General features: G+C 52.0%; 1 protein-coding gene across 22 annotated transcripts in view; it reads left to right on the forward strand.

The window, feature by feature from the left end:
* The first annotated feature begins 6,904 nt into the window (after window positions 1-6,904).
* The window catches only part of LOC101119116 (transducin beta like 1 X-linked), a 247,841-nt gene continuing 234,739 nt past the window's right edge, over window positions 6,905-20,006 (forward strand). For all 22 annotated transcript variants that reach the window (XM_060408649.1, XM_060408658.1, XM_060408662.1 and 19 more), the window contains exon 1: window positions 6,905-7,306. The gene's annotated coding sequence lies outside the window, so the exon portion shown is untranslated. The remainder of the gene's footprint in view (window positions 7,307-20,006) is intronic.

Raw genomic sequence — 20,006 nt, forward strand, 5'->3', positions numbered from 1 at the left:
CACAGGAGTTTGAGTGAGGAGACACAATTCACCTCACCTTGAAGGAGAGAAGAGGGACTTCCCTGGTGGTCCAGTGATTAAGAATCTACCTTTCGGCGCAAGGGTACGTGGGTTAGATTCCTGGTCAGGAACTAAGATCCCACATACCTCAGAGCAATGGAGCCCGCTTTATTGCTGGGTTGTCTTTATTTACTGTTAAGCACCACAGTGAAAATCCTGTGTGTTGCAACCATGACCCGATGCAGGCAAAAATAAATAAATAAAAATATGCTGTTGGCCCAGCTGCGAAAGAATCCGCCTGCAACTCGGGAGTCCTGGGTTCGATCCCTGGATTGGGAAGATCTCCTGGAGAAGGGAACGGCTACCCACTCTAGTGTTCTGGCCTGGAGAATTCCATGGACTGCTATACAGTCCATGGGGTCACAAAGGGTCGGACACGACTGAGGGACTTTCACTTTTCTAAAAAATAAAAAAGAGAGAGATGTGATGTCTCCAGCTCAGGAGGAGACGAAAGGGTACCACCTACCTCATCTCGCCTCCATGTCAGATAATGGACCTCTCTCTCTGTCCTCAGCCCTGTTTACTTCTCCAGGGATGTTTGTGCTCAGCCTTCTTGCATAACCAGCCCGTTTTATAGTTTCCATTCCGGTCTCCCTAAGGAAAATTAAAAGCAAGTGCCCAAAGCAAATGGGCTTCCCTGGTGGCTCAGCTGTAAAGAATCTGCCTGCAGTGTGGGAGACAGGGGTTCGACTCCTGGCTCAGGAAGATCCCCTGGAGAAGGGGTAGGCTACCCACTCTAGTATTCTTGGGTTTCCCTGGTGGCTCGGCTGGTAAAGAATCTGCCTGTAATTCGGGAGACCTGGGTTCTATCCCTGGGTTGGAAAGAGGCCCTGGAGGAGGGCATGGCAACCCACTGCAGTATTCTTGCCTGGAGAACTCGTTTCATAAGGGAAGCTTGTGGTAGGTAGATGCTTCCTCAAAAGTGAGACATCCTCTGCGACCATCACCGAGGCATGGAGCACAGCAATCCTGGAGTCTCGGTTCTTTCTGAGATTTGCAAGCAAATATTGCCCTGTGTGGGCTTCCCAGGTGGTTCAGATGGTAAGGTGCCTGCCTGCAATGCGGGAGACCCGGGTTCGATCCCTGGGTCTGGAAGATCCCCTGGAGAAGGAAATGCCAAACCCACTCCAGGACTCTTGCCTGGAAAATTCCATGGACGGAGGAGCCTGGCGGGCTACAGTCCATGGGGTCGCTAGGAGTCGGACACGACTGAGTGACTTCACTTTCACTTTATTGGCCTATGTCTGAGGAGCTGCAGAAAATCATACGGGCCTCGGTGAAATTACATAGTGGATTCAATGAAAGCTAGGCAGTAATTCTCGAGAGAAGCTTAATACCTCTTCCTACTGTCTCTCTTTTTTAAAAAAAAATATTAATAGACTGTTTTTTAAAGAATGGTTTTAGATGTACAGAACAATTTAGCATACAGTACAGAGAGTTCCATTTTCCCACCTCCTACACGGCATTTCCAGCGTGAACATCTTTTGTGTGAGAGTGGTACATTTGTTACCACTCTTTATCGAATCAATATCGATAAAACCCACAGTTGAGATTCGACGTCACTTTCGGTGCGGGCCAGGTCTACCTGTTGGGACAAATGCAGAATGTCATGCACTCACCACTCCAGTTTCATACAGAGTAGCTTCACTGCCCTGAAAAGTCCCTTGGGAGCCCCATGTTCAGCCTTTCTTTCTCATCCTCAGAGCCCCCAGGCCACCACTGACCTTTCCAGTTTGGTGTTTTCTAGAACGTCATAGATGCTTACTTCTTGGAAGAAAAGTCATGACAAACCTAGGCAGCATATTTGGAGAAGGAAATGGCAACCCACTCCGGTGTTCTTGCCTGGAGAATCCCAGGGATGGGGGAGCCTGGTGGGCTGCCATCTATGGGACTTAGCGACTTAGCAGCAGCAGCAGCAGGCAGCATATTAAGAAGCAGAGATGTTACTTTGCCAACAAAGGTCCATCTAGTCAAGGCTATGGTTTTTCTAGTAGTTGTGTATAGATGTGAGAGTTGGACTGTGAAGAAAGCTGAGCGCCGAAGAACTGATGCTTTTGAACTGTGGTGCTGGAAAAGACTCTTGAGAGTCCCTTAGACTGCAAGGAGATCCAACCAGCCCATCCTAAAGATCAGTCCTGAATATTCACTGGAAGGACTGATGTTGAAGCTGAAACTCCAATCCTTTGGCCACCTGATGTGAAGAGCTGACTCATTGGAATAGACCCTGATGCTGGGAAAGATTGAGGGCAGGAGGAGAAGGGGACGACAGAGGGTGAGATGGCTGGATGGCATCACCGACTCAATGGACGTGAGTTTGAGCAAGCTCCGGGAGTTGGTGATGGACAGGGAGCCCGGGCGTGCTGCAGTCCATGGTGTCGTGAAGAGTCGGGCACAACTGAGTGACTGAACTGAGCTGAACTGAGAATGTCATAGAGTCGGACTCATACAGGATGTAGACTTTTCAGGCTGGCTTCCTTCACTCGCTGACGTACATTTAAAGTTCCTCCATGTCTTTCCGTGGCTGGATATCTCATTTCTTTTCGTTGCAGAGTAATATTCTACCATATGGACGTGTCCCAGTTTACTTACCTGTCCACCTACCCACTTAACATCGTGGTTGCCTTCGGTGTTGGGTGAGTAAAGCTGCTAGACATCGCTGTGCGGGTTTTTCTACAGACTCAAGTTTTCAACTTAGCTGGGTTAAAAACCCGGGAGCGTAGTGGTATGTTTCTGCTTTATAAGAGGGCTTCCCTGGTGGCTCAGAGGATAAAGCATCTACTTGCAATGCAGGAGACCGGGGTTCAATTCCTGGGTTGGGAAGACCCCCTGAAGAAGGAAATGGCAACCCACTCCAGTATTCTTGCCTGGAGAATCCCATGGACAGAGGAGCTTTAACTGACCAACTGCCTTCCAAAGTGGTCTTAAGTTTCACATTCCCACCAGCAGGGCATTCAGGGTTCCTGTTTGTCTGCATCCTGTTAGCATTTGAGTTTTTTCCTTTCTTTTGTTTTTGCCCTGCTTGCATTCTCTTGGTCCCCAAACCTGGAACAGAACCAGGGGCCTCTGAAGTCAAAGTACCGGGTCCCTAACCACTGGTCCGCCAGGGAGTTCTCAATGTGATATTTCCCTGTGATATATAATATTCCACAACTTTTCATGTGCTTGCTTGACATCTGTCTATCTCTTTGGGGAGATTTTGTTTCCAGACCTTTTGTCCATTTTTATTTTGGATTTTTGTCTTAGTGTCCAGTTATGAGACTTTATCTTTGCCTATTTGGGGTTCAGTCCTTTATCAGATATGGATTTTTTGCAAATATGATCTCCCAGTCTGTAGCTTGTGTTTTCATTCTCTTAACAGTCTCCTTTGTAGAACGTTAAGTTTTAAATTTTAATAAGTCCAACTCATCATTTTTTTTAAAACAGGGATCATGTTATTGATATTTTATCTGAAAACTCATTGCTAAGCCTAAAGCCATCTAGATTTTTCTCTTATGTTTTCTTCTAGGAGTTTTGTGTTTTTTGCCTTTTGTGTTTAGGCAAATGATCCATTTTAAGTTAGTTTCTGTGAAAAGCCTAAGGTTTGGGCTAGATCAATGGTTTTGTTTGTGTTGTAAATGGATGTCCCTTGTTCCAGCACCATTTGTTGAAAAGGATATTCTTTCTCCACTGAAAAACCTTTGGTCCTTTGTCAAAAACTAGGTGACCGTATTTGTGTGGGTTCTGGCTGCCCTTTTATTACAAATTTGGCTGCTGTTTAGGGGGAATATTGATAGCATTTGTTGCAAGCAGATTCTTGTATTCCAGCTCTTTCCATCAACAACCAAAAATTGTTTGCAGTACAGACATTGTGCAGTGGATAACTGTGGAAATCATTGCTGCTGAGGCCTCCATGGTAGCCTTTATACCCTTGTCAGAATGCACGAGCTCCTTTCCTGCTCGACCTTAACGTGCTCTTTTTTCTTCCACCATTTGAAAAATCCGAAAGCCACATTAAATAGTCTAATTTCCCACCTACCCACCGCCCATCTAGCATTCAGAAAGTGGGATTTCAATGTTATTATGGTAATATAGGGGTCGCCTTTCCTATCTGAGGTCACAAAATCCCTGGGGGCTCCTAGGACTCTCTGATAAAGGTGCTCCAGTCTTAACTTGTAAGAAGACCCCTGGGATTGCTGGGAGCCGATCAAACAGGAAAGATGAACCTCAAACTCCCTTGCATTGTTAGTTACAAGGATGTGAAAGTCACTCAGTCCTGTCTGACTGTTTGCGACCCCATGGACTATACAGTCCATGGAATTCTCCAGGCCAGAAGACTGGAGTGGGGTAGCCTTTCCCTTTCTCCAGGGGACCTTCCCAACCCAGGGATCGAACCCAGGTCTCCCGCATTGCAGGCATGGATTCTTTCTGAACCAGACCAGCTGCAAAAACCGGCCACGCCGGGGTGTAGGAGGGAGGGAAGATTTCCACCACTTTTCCATACTTAAAAAATGACTGGCATCTGCCAAGACATCAAAACATACAAAAGAAGCCTTTCTCCTGGTCTCGTTTGGTTCGGAATTTCCAAGCAGCTCCCGACGAGCAGCTAGCGGTGGCAAGCCAGAGAGGGCCAGGTTTGGCTGCGCGGCTACTCGAGAGTGTGCGGTAGCCGAGGGCCGACGTCCCGGTAGAGCAAAGCGCGGTAATGATGTCAACTTGTTATTTACTTTCCAAATCTGAATGACTGAGCAAGGCGAAAGGAGAAATCAATCAACCGCAATGTGACCCTACAGGCGGAAAAAAACGCAGCGCTCCCACCAGCGGGCGGTGGGGGGAAGGGAAGCACGTGTAACCCGGGCCGAGTTGCATCAGGCGCCCTAGCCGGCCTGGGTTTTCTGTTGCATAGCCTTGGTTTTTTTTTTTTTTTCCGATTGCATAAAAAGACCTCAGCCTCAGTCCTCACAAGCCCTAGGAGCCCGGGAGCCAGGCCGGGCAGGCTGGAGACAAGGCCCCGCCACGTCCTTTTGTGTGTGTGTCTGTGTGTGTGTGGTGGGGGGTGGGGAGAGGCTTGAATGGCAACCGGTAGAAAAGAAGGGCAAAATCTATTCTGCTGATTCACAATTATGGAGACCGTGTAAGTGTCTTTTTTTTTTTATTGCTGTGCTCGAATAATGGTGCAGTCACCGTCGTTTGAAATCATTGACGTTTTACAGCAATATTCGGCAACGTCATTTTGAGGCCGCCTTTTGGAATGGAGGATCAGCCCCTTAAAAAAAAAAAAAAGTCACCTCGCCTCCCCTCCCCACACGGTCAGGAACAACAAACGGCCCAGTGTCCCAGAAAGGAGCAAGCGAGGTTACAGTGCAAAATGCTGAGTATCCTGGGCTCTTTAGGGCAAAAAAAAAAAAAAAAAAAAACCCCTCGTTAGGCACCAAAGGGAGGGGCTCGCTTCCTTGAAAATATTTGCCAAAGCAGACATCCAAGGTGCTGGGGTGCGTGTGCAGCGCGCGCGTGTTTGTTTCAGCGAATTCAGGTCACGCGTGGTGGGCAGTTGTCACCAACCCGGAGGGGGAGAAAGCAACCTGGGGCCTTGGGTTTACCAGGGCTGGGCCGAGTCAGCTATTGCAACAGCAAACAGCTTTGCAAATGTCCCAGGTTCTGCAGCCTGCGGCTGGAGGTGGGGGTGGGGACGGGTGAGAAGGCCCCAGGGCCCCGGTTCCACCACCACACTCCCCCCAAAACCCCCGCCCGGAGCACCCCCACCCCAGCTCCTGGCGTCCACCCCAGTATGTCTTGAGTTTCTTTTTCCCCAAGCGCCTTCCCTGCTAGGGATTTTTGCAAAGGTGGAGGCTTCACTGGAGCCCCCACTTTTGGGGGGAAGGGGAAGAGACCGCGGGGGGCGGGGGATGGCCTTTCGGCCGGCGACTTGGAGGGGGCTGACACCCTCAGGCAGGTTCGGGGAGGGGGGTTCATCTCTGAGCTGGGGGAGGGTAACAGCAGTAGCCCTGTCTCCCTGCCCCCCCACCCCCACCCCGGAGACCACGGGGGTGGCGATTCGGTTCCTGTCCCCTCCTGGATAATGGGTTTGGAACTGGGTGGGGAGTAGGTCCGAGTTTTCTGATGAGCACCCCCCCCACCACCCGATGGAGGCCACTGGGTTGGGACAAGGTTCGCAGAGAGGAGGGAAGAGGCCGGGGTTCCTCTCACCCACCCCAGGCGTGGCGGGGAGCGGGGAGCTGGGGGAGGGAGGGTGAGGGACAGGGAAGGGTCGGAGGGTCCCCCTCCGCGGGGGAGGGGGTGGATTGGGACACAGGTTTCCCGCCCCCCCCCCGAGGCCGTGGGGGAGGGGCCCAGGCTCACACCGCCTGCACCGTGGGGGAAGGGCAGGCCTGGGTGCGTGGGGGAGGGGAGCTGGCCTGGGACCGCGGCCCCTTTGGGCGTGGGGGAGGGTGATGGGGGAGGGTCTGGGTGGTGGGGAGGGGGGACGCGGGTTGGGGGCGGGCGCAGGGGACCTGGGCTCCCCTCCCCTGGCGGTGGGGGAGGGGGCGGGCTGGGGCCGTGGGGCAGGGGCTGGCCGAGGACGAGGCCGCTTTGGGGGTGGGGGAGGGCGGTGAGAAGGGACCCGGGTGGGGGAGGGTGCAGGGGCCCCTTTCCCTGAGGCGGGGTCGAGCGCAGGCTGGGGGCAGTGGGGGAGGGCGACGGGGAGGCCCCGGGTGCGGGAGGCCGCAGGCTGGGGGATGTGGGGGGTGATGGGGGAGGGCAATGGGGGGGCCCCGGGCTCCCCTCCCCCGGCGGCGGCGGCGGCGGCGGCGGGGGCGGGCGCAGGCTGGGGGCGGCGCCCAGGGCCGTCCTCCCGGCCGGGGTCGGCGTTCCGGCGGCCGCTCCCCAGCGGAGGTCACTGGCCGCGCCGGTCCCTCCCGCGTCCCGCCCTCTCCCGCTGCCGCCGTTTCCCCCCCCTCCCCGCCCGCCCCGTCCTCCGCGCTCGGGAGCGAGGAGCCGCCCGCGCCCCCGCCCCGCCGCCGCCGCCGCAGCGCCCTCGCCGCCATTCGGCACCCGAAACTTTCCAGCGCCCGCGCGTCTCGGGGACTCGGCGGCGGCGGGGGACGCGGGGCGGGGGCGGCCCGGGGGGGCGGCGCGCGGCGGCTCCGGGCGCCGGGCCCTCGGCGGCCGCGGCGCGGCCCGGGCTCGGCGGCGGCGGCGGCGGCGGCGGCCGGCGGGGCGCAGGCTCGGAGCGGCGGCGCCGGACACAAGTTGCGCGGCTCAGGGCGAGGTGAGTGTGCGCGCGGGGCTCGGCCCGGGCCGGGCGCGCTGCGGAAACTTCTCTCGCTCGGGGTAGGGGGGAGGCCCGGGCCCAGCTCATTCCGGCTCTCCGAGGGGTTCAGGCCGGCCGCCCGCCCGCCCGGGGACCCCCGTCTCTGGTTAGGGGGGCGGGGTGCAGTGGAGAGGGGGGCCCAGCTTCCCCAAGTGTCCCCCGGGGGCTCAGGCTGGGGTGCTGCGCGCGCTCCCTGCAGGCTGAACAATACCCCGATGGGGCCGCTCCCCCAAAGTGTGCCGGCGCGTCGGGGGTTGTGGGGGCGGGCGGAGACTGGAGTGGGGGGGAAGGGGAGGCTTCTTTGTTTTGGGGAGGGGGAGGTGACCGGTAAGTTTTGGCGAGGAGGGTGGGGGTGGGGAGCGCTCCATTGGCCCTCTCGGGTGCCGCTTTTGTCTGCCGGGCCCGAGGCTGGCCGGGCAAGCCTGCGCGGCCGCGGGGACCCCCCCCCTCATGTGGGAGGGGAGCCCCATTTATCGCCCCCCCCCGGGGGCGCGGGCCGGGACCCCGGGGGGCGCGCCGCGGCGGCGCGCGTAGGGCGCACTGTGTGGCGGGCGAGGCAGCGCGGGCCCGCGGCGGTTCAGTTTCTGCGGCGCGGAAACTGTCAGGAAGTGGGGAGCTCCCCCCAACTTGCGCCCCCACCCTCCCAGCCCGGCCCGTAGCGTGGAAAACAGGATGGGGACACCTTGGGTGGGTGGGGGTGGGCGTCCCTAGGCGATCACAGAGCGCGCCCCGGGGGGGGGCGGCTGTAGACCTGTTGCGCCCGGCCTGGGGGGGAGGGGTGCCCCGAGATCCGCGTGCCAGGCAGTGCTTCCTTCTCCCCACCCCCTACCCCGCCACCCTCCCGAGGGGACCTCGCCCACGGCGGTGGGGGTGGCCGGTTCGGAATGGAGTGGGGCGCGCCATCGTGGGGTCGGGGGCCGCCGGAGGTCGCCGGGGGCTGTGACACTTGGGGGTCACTAGAGGGCCCCCCCCAACTCGGGGCTCTGGGACTTCACGTGCGTTGCCCGTGCGCGGCAAGGCCCGCGCCCGGGATGGTTTTAAGGCACGGCCTGGCCTTCCTCCGAGTCCACTGCAAATTCCACGAAGTTAAAAAGTCCGAGGTGTGTTGGTGTTGTCGATTTTTTCCCCTCCTGTCGCCGATGTTGTAGCGCGGAACCGCCAAGGAAATAGAAATCCGTCTCCTCTGTTCCTTCTGCCGCGGCTTGGGTTCTTGCTTGGCTTTGTCACATGTGGCTTGAGCTGACTTCTTAAATGTTTTTCTATCCAGACGCGCCGCCTGAGCCCTTGGGTTAACCTGGCAGGCGAGGGGCGGGACTCCAGCCTGGGGGAGGGGGGCGTGCGGGTGGTGATGGCGGGGAGGCTCTGGTTAAGTCCAGTCTGATCGGTGGCCTCAGGGGTAGCAGATGGTGGAAGGTCTTCTGGGAAGTTTAGTCATTCCTAGAAGAGACGCGATCGGGTGGGGGTGGGGAGATGTCGATTATGGAAACCATTGAGAGTTGAAGACGCTTTTCACGTGGAAGGGATGTTCAGATATCTCAGATGTACTGCAGATTGCCGTGGAAAACCACCCAGCTGGATAACGAATCCGGAAATGAAAGTTTGAAGTCCCATCCCTTGACCCACGTCTTAAAATGGCCCCTGAAGGATCATTCCGTGTGAAGTTCCTTAAGTGAACACACACCTGTGGAACAGCCCGTGAAGACTCTAAGGTGTTTTTCCTTTGGTGCTGTGCAAAGCAAGGAGGTTGGGTCTGCTTTTATTCCACGGCTTAGTCACTCCAGGTATTATCAGCACCTGCACCCGCCCCCCCCCATCCGCCCGCCCCCTCCCCCCGCTATTGAAATTTCACCCCTGGAGCCTGAGTCTCGCCCCTCCTGCAAGTTGGGGTGTTTTAGTTAAAGTTCATGAAGTCAACCCCTTTGAACCAGAGGAGCTTCAGTGTTCTCATTGGTGATGACTTCCTGAGTGTACCTGGGTGGGAGGTTTGTAGGTTTCAGTGCTAGGCAGCCAAAGACCCCCTGAGTCCAGCTCCGTGGGGACACGTAAAACTGCTTTTGCTGGAAAAGCAACCTTTGTCCCCATCTGGCCTGAACTAGTGAAACAGCCCACCCTGATGTCCTGCTCCACCATTGACCTTGAAGTCTTGCCAGTTTTCCGGGTAACATTTGCTATATGTGCAAAAATAAAAATGGGAACTGAGATCACGGTACTCATTGGATAGTGCAGGGGCAGAGAGGAGGAACCGTTATGTGTAAGTTTTTTTGAAAATGTCGAGTTCACTTGTAAATTTTCACTGTTGCTCTGGCGCAGATAGATTCATCGTCCTTTGGTTACTCAGATGCCATGCACTGAGGATTTTACAGGCACTTAACGCCCTGTGTGCAGCGATTATTATTTCCATTCAGCTGCAGAAGACACTGACTTTGCTCATCTGTGGTGGAGGGAAGATTGTTTGATTCTGGAAACCCAGCTCTGAAGCTTGGTGTTGTCTTGCTGTGTTGACATGGGGTGAATGTTCCCATTTGGAGACAAACTTGTTAAATTACAGAGACACACTTTCTCCCCCATACAGAATCTTACATTAAACTCTCTCTTTATATATAAAATCCTAGATTTCTCAACAGAAATCATGAAAGGTCAATCACAGTGGCAGCATTGTTTTGTGCGTAGCTTAATTATCTGGTGTGGTAGCCACTACCCACCTGGGCATATTTAGATTCCAGCTAATTAAAGTTCATTTAATAGTGGTGGTGTTACTAAAACGCCCAGGTCTGTTGCTTCAGTGCTCTGTCCATAATTCAGATAGCCAACAGGTGTGTGTACCTGGGGGTCACCTTATTGCAACAGTGCAGAACTTGAAGAAAGTCCAGTTTGGGAGTGGTGCTCTGCAGTTTGGCTTCCCCGGGTGGCTCAATGGTAAAGAATTTGCGTGCAATGCAGGAGACTCGAGTTCGATCCCTGAGCTGGGACGATCCCCTGGAGGACGAAATGGCAACCCACTCCAGTATTGCCTGGAGAATCCCATGGTCAGAGGAGCCTGGCAGTCTATAGTACACGGGGTTGCAAAGAGTTGGACATGACTGAAGTGATTTAACACACACTCACTCTATTTTTACTGCAAGTGAGGCTCTGTAAAGAGAACAGTAAAGAGTTAGCCTGCTGCTTGTGGGAGGAGGGGAGAGGCTCTAAGAATTTTAGACAATTTACTGGTCAGTCAGTTCAGTTGCAGTTGTATCCGACTCTTTGCGACCCCATAAACTGCAGCACGCCAGGCCTTTGTCCATCACCACCTCCCACAGTTCACCCAAACCCATGTCCATTGAGTGGGTGATGCCATCCAGCCATCATCCTCTGTCGACCCCTTCTCCTGCTCTCAATCTTTCCCAGCATCAGGGTCTTTTCCAATGAGTGAGCTCTTCGAATCAGGTGGCCAAAGTAAACCTTTAAAAAAAAAAATTTCAGCTAGCAAGTCACCTGGGAAAGTGATTTCAGTAAGATTGACAGCTGCAGTTTTAAGGTTGAGGCAGTGTGGATCACTTCTGAATTGGAAAACCAGGACTCCAAGCTGGAGTTTTTGTGAGGATTCAAGTTTGGAAAAAGTGTGTGCCTCTGTTTCCCTTTCTGAAAAAAAGCCAGTCCTCACGTTGCCTGCCCGAGTGTGTTGTGGCCAGCATCCCTTGGGGGTCTCAAGGTGTTGCCAACAGTGTGGCCCCGTGTAGCTGATTGAGAGACTATCTGATACGCTCCCCTTCTCTCCACTCCCCCAGCCAAGTTTGTGTTCTAAGTTTTAACGTCCTGAGGGCAAAATCTTCTGTATCAAGAAGGCCGACGAGGAATCCTCCCAACAGATGAGACTTGACAATGGTCAGTGTGTTTTTAACAAGTGGCTGAATGGTGGCTGTTTCCTGTACACCGGTCCCTGCATCAGGATGTTATTTTTAATTCCTTAGTTGATGTGTTTGCATAATCTTTTGCGGGTTTTTTTTTTTGTTTTTTTTTTGCCACGGATTAGAAATTTTATTTGTAAATCAGGAGGGTGGGGGGAACCCAGTTTGGCTTTTGGGAGAGAGGTGACTTCCCAGATGGCCCCTTTGTACTGTTTGTCTTTAGTCTTGCTTTCATCTCAAGAGCCGTCTGCCTTTGAGACACCCGGGATAGTCACGATCATTTCGCTTGCAGAGTGGCGAAATGGGTTCCAGCAGGGGGAAGCCAGACCCAGAGAAGGCATCTCACTTAGGTCTTGAGCATCAGAAATTCACAGCCTCCCTCAGTGACCTATTGCGAAGGAGGGCTCCTCACGCCAACCCTGGGGATGCCCCCTTGCCCAGCTCTTGTTCAGGAGCATTGCCAGGTTTGACCGGGGCCAGGGGACCAGCCTGATCGCCCTGCCCTGTAAAATGAGGCCCCCCCAGGTGTGGTCTCTCCACACCTCGCTGTTGCCTCCTGTTTCTCCTTTAGAAAACTATGTGACCTGCTGTTTTCAGCACCCGAGACACTTAAAAAATAGCGTTCAGTTGGGAGGCAAGACTCAAGTTTTGTAAACATGCTTAAGTTGAAAAGATGATAAACTTTTTTTTTTTTTCCCCATAACTATTTTTAGCGTGAAGGAAGTAACTGGACACCAGTTGTCCCCTCGAGGCTGGCCCTCCGTGGCCCTCTCCCCTCATCCATCCTTCCCATGGGGCTGGACCAAACGGATGGGCCTGGCCATACCACCAGTCAAACCAAAAGAAAAGCTGGATGTGTGAAGGGACAGATGGACGGAGTCCACGTGTTTTTTTAAAGGGAAAGGGAGAAAGCAAATTTAAAACCTCAGGGTGGTGGGGGGGTGGGGGTGGAAATGGAGGCGGTCACGAATGTGCTCCCCAGACACTTGATCCAGGGTGGTCGTAAGCTGGCAGAGGGGATGGCCTCCTGCAAGCCCTCTTGTGTGCGATCACCGCCATCAAATATTTTCTGGGAATCCTCTGCCGGATGGAAGCATGCAGGTGTGAAGTGGAAGCCATTGAAAACAGTTTGCTTGGAGCAAACGTACACTTAGAAACAGAGGGGAGATTATTTCCATCTTAGGCCGGAAGTTGGGTACCGCTTCTACGGGTCTGGTTAGCCCTTGGTGGGTAGAAATGAGCCATGAAGCATTGGCTTGCAGGTTGAAGACAGAGAAACAGAGAGAAGACAATTTCCATCTTCTGCAGGAAGTTGGGTACCACTTCCACGGGTCTGGTTAGCTCTTGGTGGGTGGAAATGAGCCATGAAGCATTGGCTTGCAGGTTGAAGAGAAATAGAAGTTTAAGCAGGTGAAGGTAGAGGAGATGGTTGCATACGGAAACCGTGTCCTCAGCGTTTGAACGCGGGAAGCTCATTGTCCCCTCATAGTCCTCAGCTCAGGCACTTTCGCCCCCTACAGTGTTTGGCAGCATCTGGAGACACCTGCGATGGTCACGTGTCGGGGGTTGAGGGGACGGTGGTCTCCCTGGTGGGCCCACGGATGTTGGGTCCCCTCTCACGGTGCTCCTTGGTACAGAGCCACCCCCAAAGAAGGACCCAGCGCTGTGAGTCCTGAGTCCTGTTTTGGTCCGGGGGCCAGTGGGATGGCGGGACAAGGTAGGCGTCGGTCGGATCTCACAGGCCGTTTTAGGATGCTTTCGAAGGAAGGGAGGACAAGGGAACAGGAGGAGGTGGCCAGGTGGATGGCCTTTGGGGACCGCAGCAGCTGGAGGGGCTCGGTGGGCCAGGATGTGTTCACGCCCAGTTCAGCTACCGCTCCGTCTTCAGCCCCAGGCTTTTCAGAGCCCTCGAGGCTTTGCACCCCTGCACTGGGCTTCTTCCTGTGGGTTTTGCTGACGTCACTGCAGATTTGCCCAGGTGTCGCTCTCAGTCAGCTTCTGGGGACTTTGGGTATTTATCGGGTTGGGATGGGGGGAACCCAGCACCTGTCTGCTGTTTTCAGGCCCTCACAGGGCCCAGGGCCATGTGGGTTAACCTGGACTGGGGGGTGGTGACCTCCACTGCTGGGGGTGCTCCAGAGGGCGAGGGGTTAGGGTCCCCTACTTGCGGGATTCAGGCTGGGTCCCCTCTCCTGTGACTAGTGGGTTAGTGGACAAGGGCTGGGGAGCCGCAGGGCTGTGGACCTGCAGTGGGTGGGTGGGGGTCACCCCTGGCACCCAGAGTCTGGTCCCTGCGTGCACTGGGGTCTCCCGGAGCCAGCCTGAAGCGCTTTCCTCTGGAAGCCCTAGGGGAGCGCCAGGCACACCCTGGTTGGGGGCCTTGTGAGCTGCTGGTGGTCCTGGGCGTCGGGGGGCAGGGCTCTGAAGGAAATCTGGTTTGAGGCCAGCTCACCATGCACCGATGTCGCCTTTGGGCATATCAATGATCTCCCCTGGCCTTGGTTTACTCATGTCGAGAGAGAGACAGAGACAGAGAAAAGCAAATTTATTTCTCAGGCTTGTTGTGTTAACAGACAGGGTTATCATCATGCTTGGAGCCCGCTGCGCTCATGTCTTACTCTCTGAAGTTGGGAGTGGCTGGGGAAGCATCCAATAATAACAAGAATACTATGTCTTTATTAGTTCCGGTGGTCTCCAGCAATTGCCTGCTTGCTTTCCTTGTCTTTTTCTCTCCTCTTGAGTTAAATTTCAGGGGCTGGCACGTTCACACACACACAGATACACGCTATATATAGACCCATAGATACTCTGTGTGTTTCCCAGATTTACTACATGATGGAGTTTGAATTTCTGCATGCTGAAATGTCTGTAACCAGCACCACCAGAATCAGGGTGAAAAGGGACAGGGAAATTGTTCAGTTGTGTCCAACTCTCTGCGACCCTATGGACTGCAGCACGCCAGGCCTCCCTGTCCATCATCAACTCCCGGAGTTTACTCAGATTCGTGTCCATCGAGTCAGTGATGCCATCCAACCATCTCATCCTCTGTCTTCCCCTTCTCCTCCTGCCTTCAATCATTCTTTCCCAACATCAGGGTCTTTTCACATGAGTCAGCTCTTCACATCAGGTAGCCGAGGTATTGGAGTTTCAGCTTTAGCATCAGTCCTTCTGGTGAATATTCAGGACTGAGTTCCTTTAGAACGGACTGGTTGGATCTCCTTGCAGTCCAAGGGATTCTCAAGAATCTTTTCCAAGACCACAGTTCAAAAGCATCCATTCTTTGGTACTCAGCTTTCTTTATAGTCCAATTCTCACATCACAGTACATCATGCTAAATGCCGAGGTGGATAAAACACAAGGTGGAATGAAGATTGCCGGAGAAATATCAATAACCTCACATGACACCACCTTTATGGCAGAAAGCAAAGAGGAACTCAAGAGCCTGTTGATGAAAGTGAAAGAGGATAATGAAAAAGCTGGTTTAAAACTCAACATTCAGAAAACTAAGATCATGGCATCACTTCATGGCAAATAGATGGGGAAACAGTGGAAGCAGTGGCAGACTTTATTTTTTGGGCTCCGAAGTGACTGCAGATGGTGACTGCGTCCATGATATTAGAAGATGCTTGTTCCTTGGAAGAAAAGCTCTGACCAACCTAGATAGTGTATTAAAAATCAGAGACGTTACTTTGTCGACGAACGTTCATCTATTCAAAGCTATGGTTTTCCCAGTAATAATGTATAGATGTTAGAGTTGGACCATAAAGAGAGCTGAGCGCCTAAGAAATGATGCCTTTGAACTGTGGTGTTGGAGAAGACTCTTGAGAGTCCCTTTGACTGCAAGGAGATACAACCCAGTCCATCCTAAAGGAACTCAGTCCTGAATATTCTTTGGAAGGACTGATGCTGAAGCTGAAACTCCAATACCTCGGTTACCTGATAGTGAAGACCTGACTCCTTGGAAAAGACCCTGATGCTGGGAAAGATTGAAGGCGGGAGGAGAAGGGGACAGCAGAGGATGAGATGGTTGGATGGCATCACCGACTCGATGGACATGAGTGTGAGCAAGCTCCAGGAGTTGGTGGTGGGCAGGGAAGCCTGGCATACTGCGATCCATGCGGTCGCAAAGAGTCAGATGTGACTGAGCTTAGTTAACAGAACACTTGGGCCAGTGTATTTTCCTGAGAATCATTCTGCACCATGCATATCATCAAAAGCAAGGGAAAACCGCACTTAGAGCTTCTTAATACTTGGAAGAGATCATGGTGAAAAAAATGTCAGGTGTCTTGTGGTCTTAGGTGCCTGAGATTTAGTCTCTTCCTATGCCGGGCAGTCCTTGCTTCGAGGTCAGTTGACGTGGGACATTTTTTGGGGGGCCGCGTTCAGAGACTTTCTCCAGCAATCCTGCGGAGAGACATTGAATATGTCCCGTATATTCGTAGCTCGTGTCTTGAGTTTCAAAAACTGGACTTGCCTTTTCGAGGCAGTGGTTTTTCCCAGTGGGTTAATACTGGGGCCATAAGGCAGGCTAAAAATACCCACTTGTGCTGGCATTGGCTTGTTGTAGAAATAAAATTCCTACAGCTGTGTTTCTCTGTGGTTGCTGACCTACATTCTACCTTGGGTCGTCATTTCACTGTCTGTGATCAAGTGAGACGTGGCGTGTTCTCTTAGGACAAGCCTTCGCCTGACGTTTTGGCCAGGTGAGTCCTGCCTTGGGCTTGTGTTGAAGTCATTGAACCTGTGTGTCCTCAAGTGTAGCGTTGAAGGCGTAAAGGAGCTAGCTGTGAAGCCTCTCACATGTCTCGTGTGTGCAGATCCTAATGTGGAAAAGGAAGACTGCTTCAGTGTTGATGATGGCTTTTTTTTAAAAAAATTGATTGCAGTTTTTGGACTGTGATAGGTCTTTGTTGCATCGTGTGGGCTTTCTCGTTCCGGAGAGCAGCGTCTAATCTTGGCAGTGCTTAGGTTTCTCGTTGTGGTGGCGTCTCTTGTGGCAGAGTGGAGGCTCTAGGGTGCTCGGGTGTCAGTAGTTGCAGCCCAGGGCCTCAGCGCTTGTAACCCTCAGGCTTAGTTGCATGGTGGCCTGGGGGATCTTCCCTGGCCAGGGATCGAACCTGTTTGCCTTCCATTGCAAGGCAGATTCTTAACCCCTGGACCACTAGGGAAGCTCCCATCTTTTTTTTTTTTTTTAAAAAAACACTCTTATAGGTTACGGTTTCAGTTCAGTTCAGTTGCTCAGCCGTGTCTGACTCTTTGCGACCCCATGGACTGCAGCATGCCAGGCCTCCCTGTCTATCACCTACTCTTGGAGTCCACCCAAACCCATATCCATTGAGTCGGTAATGCCATCCAGCCATCTCATCCTCTGTTGTCCCCTTCTCCTCCTGCCTTCAATCTTTTCCAGCATCAGGGTCTTTTCCAAGAAATCAGTTCTTCCCATCAGGTGGCCGGAGTATTGGAGCTTAAATATCAGTCCTTCCAATGAATATTCAGGACTGAGTTCCTTTAGGATGGACTGGTTGGATCTCCTTGCAGTCCAAGGGACTCTCAAGAGTCTTCTCCAACACCACAGTTCAAAAGCATCAATTCTTCGACACTCAGCTTTCTTTATGGTTCAACCTTCACATCCATACATGACTGCTGGAGAAATCATAGCCTTGACTAGACAGACCTTTGTTGGCAAAGTGATGTCTCTGCTTTTTAATATGCTGCCTAGGTTGGTCATTGGAGCAAGTGTCTTTTAATTTCATGGCTGCAGTCACCATCTGCAGTGATTTTGGAGCCTGTGAAAACAAAGTCTGTCACTGTTTCCATTGTTTCCCCATCTATTTGCCATGAAGTGATGGGACTGGATGCCATGATCTTTGTGTTTTGAACCTTGAGTTTATGGTGGTTTTGTATTAACTAGCTGTTTGGGAGAACTGTGTGTCCTGCTTTGTCCTGTTTCCCGTGATTGAAATAGGTGAAATAGGCAATCCTCAACGTTGCTAAGTCAGTTGCCTACTTAGGGGGAAAAAAAAAAAAAGCCCTGTAGCATTTCAGAGGACACTTTGCGCTGTGAGTTACCCCCGAATAATTCTTAGGAGTGGTGTTGTCTTCTGATCTCCAGAGACCCTGTGAAAGAAGCAGAAATGATGCTCAGGGCAAAATTCACAGTGTTTATTCTTGTGAAGAGTGTCTCTTGCCTGGAATTCCTGTCATTTATTCCTGTCGTGGTCTGTGTGGCTGGAATGCTAAAAAGGAAACATGAGAGATCTCTTTATTTACTTCTCTTGAGCCCGAAGGTGACCCCAAATAGCCATCCCCTAGCACTTTGCTTTCTGGAACAGTTGCCACCAGCCTGCCCCATCCATCCCACCCCCCCCAACCCCGTACCCCCCCCACCCCCCGACCCCGTACCTCCTCCACCAACTCGGTCAGCCTCCCTGTTTTTCTCCAAGACGTTGAAGACTTCTGTGAGAGTCAGCCTCATCCATGTTGGAGCAATCCATGTACAGAGATGGCCCTTCCTGTCTTGGAGAGCTGGACTCGTAACTGTTACAGGCTTGCCGCTTGTCATCCGGCTCTAAGCTGTCTGTGCACATCCGTTATCCACTTTGCAATAATTTCTGTTAGTTTAAACTTTCTGGGAGATGGAAATGTGGGCAAAAGAAGTTTGTGTGATGCCATATTGTTTCTTAAATCAGGAATAGCAAATACTTTGATGTGGTAAAGACCTGGTAAGTTATGATGGAGAACTGGAGAAAATCCTGTGTCACCGAGTAGAGATTTTTGTTTCCGGTGCGTCGTGAGTGATTCTTCCGTTCAGTGGCTCAGTCGTGTCCGCCTCTTCGCAACCCCACGGGCTGCAGCACGCCAGGGCTCCCTGTCCATCACCAACTCCCGGAGCTTGCTCAAACTCAGGTCCATTGAGTCGGTGATGCCATCCAACCATCTCATCCTCTGTCGTCCCCTTCTCCCGCCCTCAATCTTTCCCAGCATCAGGGTCTTTTCCAGTGAGTCAGCCCTTCTCATCAGGTGGCCAAAGTATTGGATTTAGCCAGGTCAACTATGCCTTTCCAGGTACCATTGTTATCTTAACATGCGTTTGAAGATGAGAACTGAGAAAGTAGAGTCTCCTTCATGTCTGTAGTGCTGGTTATGCAGACATAATTCTCAGCATCTATGAAGTTAGCCAGGTAGTTGCCGAGTTTTATGTTGAATTTCAGAAAAGCAACTCAGCAGAGAATTGATTCATTTAGGAGACAGGTTCAAGTTGGGTCCTTGCCAAGGTGGTTTTTCCCAACAGAATCTTATCAGGCATTTTAATCCCTTGAAACTTGACTGCCAACTCAGTGTTGGTTAAAGACTCAGATAGATATTCACGGTTATCAACGTAAGAACCACGGTTGCTAGTTTCTGACAGTTGCAGGTCAGTCTTGGGAGGCACGCTTTGGTTTAGCTCCTAATGTGATCATGGAAAAAGTAATCATGTTAGGTTTGTGTTCCTAAGACGCATGATGATTCTGTGCCAATTTCAACAGTTTCCAGGGATCTGAAGTGTAATTCTTCAAAAAGCTTTGCCAGGAGAGAGAGCGGTGGAGGGGCACCTGGCCCAGAAGTTGGTGACAGTGAGAATTAATGATGTCGCGTGTCCAGGGCATGACAAGAGATGGTTGTAGACCGGCTGAAAAAAGTGGAGGAGTTTATGGAAATGGAACTTGCCTGTTAAATTTCACGGGCCTCTGACTACGTTTCCTTGAAACCCAGAGTCTCCACCTTTAGTTGGGGCCGAGGAGGACACAGATGCCTTGTTTCCGCTTTTAATTCCCGAAGTGGACTCTTGAGAAGTGAATTTCACCTCTGGTAGGTGCTCTGTGAGATTTACTGGAGTGCAGGAAGAAACTTAAGTTGTCTGTGTGTGTTTTTTTTTTTTGAATAGTTAGAAAATGTCTGTGGTCTACGAAAAATGCATGCAATGTTAGTTGAGTGTTATCTCTAGCTAATACTTAGAGGAGTTGGGGTTAATGCTTCAGTGGTTTTCACTGAGAGGTGTATGGTGAAAAAGTGTCTTAGAGATCACCGGTGAGGTCCTTAGAGGTGATGAAGGAAAGAAACTGAAGTCCCTGAATAAAGGGGGGCACAGATGTAGTCTCTGTGTGTGTACACGTGCGTTGTGACAGGCCTGCCACCTTAAAGATCAGACCTCCCCCCAGGGGTGCAGCTATTAATAATGTCATTTGGAGAAACCAGCGTATACAGTGACAGTACTGTATATTTGGGTCTACCGGGTTTTGCCTGCTTTGAGAGCTGAGAAACGATTTGTGTTTCGGAACCGGATGACAGTATCCCAGTTGCAGCTGCATGGGGAAACGTTGGAACAGTGCTGTGCTTTTTAAAGCATTTCTTAACGCCGTGGTGTTTTCATAATCACTCAATTCTGTCTGTAAATCGGCTGCTCTCATTGACGGATGCCCTTGGGGCTCCCAAGAACCACGCTTTTTATTTTTTTTTGTGTGGAAGACGTGATTCCAACTGCACAAGATGTGAGATAGCGCTGGAACAGGCTTGTGATACAGGCCTTTGTGTGCCTTCAGTCTGGCTGTTTATATTGTGTTTTTTTCTTTTTTTCCCCAAAAGACATATTTCATCCATCATGGTTATTTATATATGTGTATATATATATATATTTTTGCATATCACTTGAGAGGCTTTTTAATAGAGAAAAGTGTCATTTTGGTTGATGCTTGTTGGTAGCGTTGCAGAGAGTAAATAAATAACAGAAATTA

Source organism: Ovis aries, chromosome Y, assembly GCF_016772045.2.
Source record: "Ovis aries strain OAR_USU_Benz2616 breed Rambouillet chromosome Y, ARS-UI_Ramb_v3.0, whole genome shotgun sequence".
NCBI lineage: Eukaryota > Metazoa > Chordata > Mammalia > Artiodactyla > Bovidae > Ovis > Ovis aries.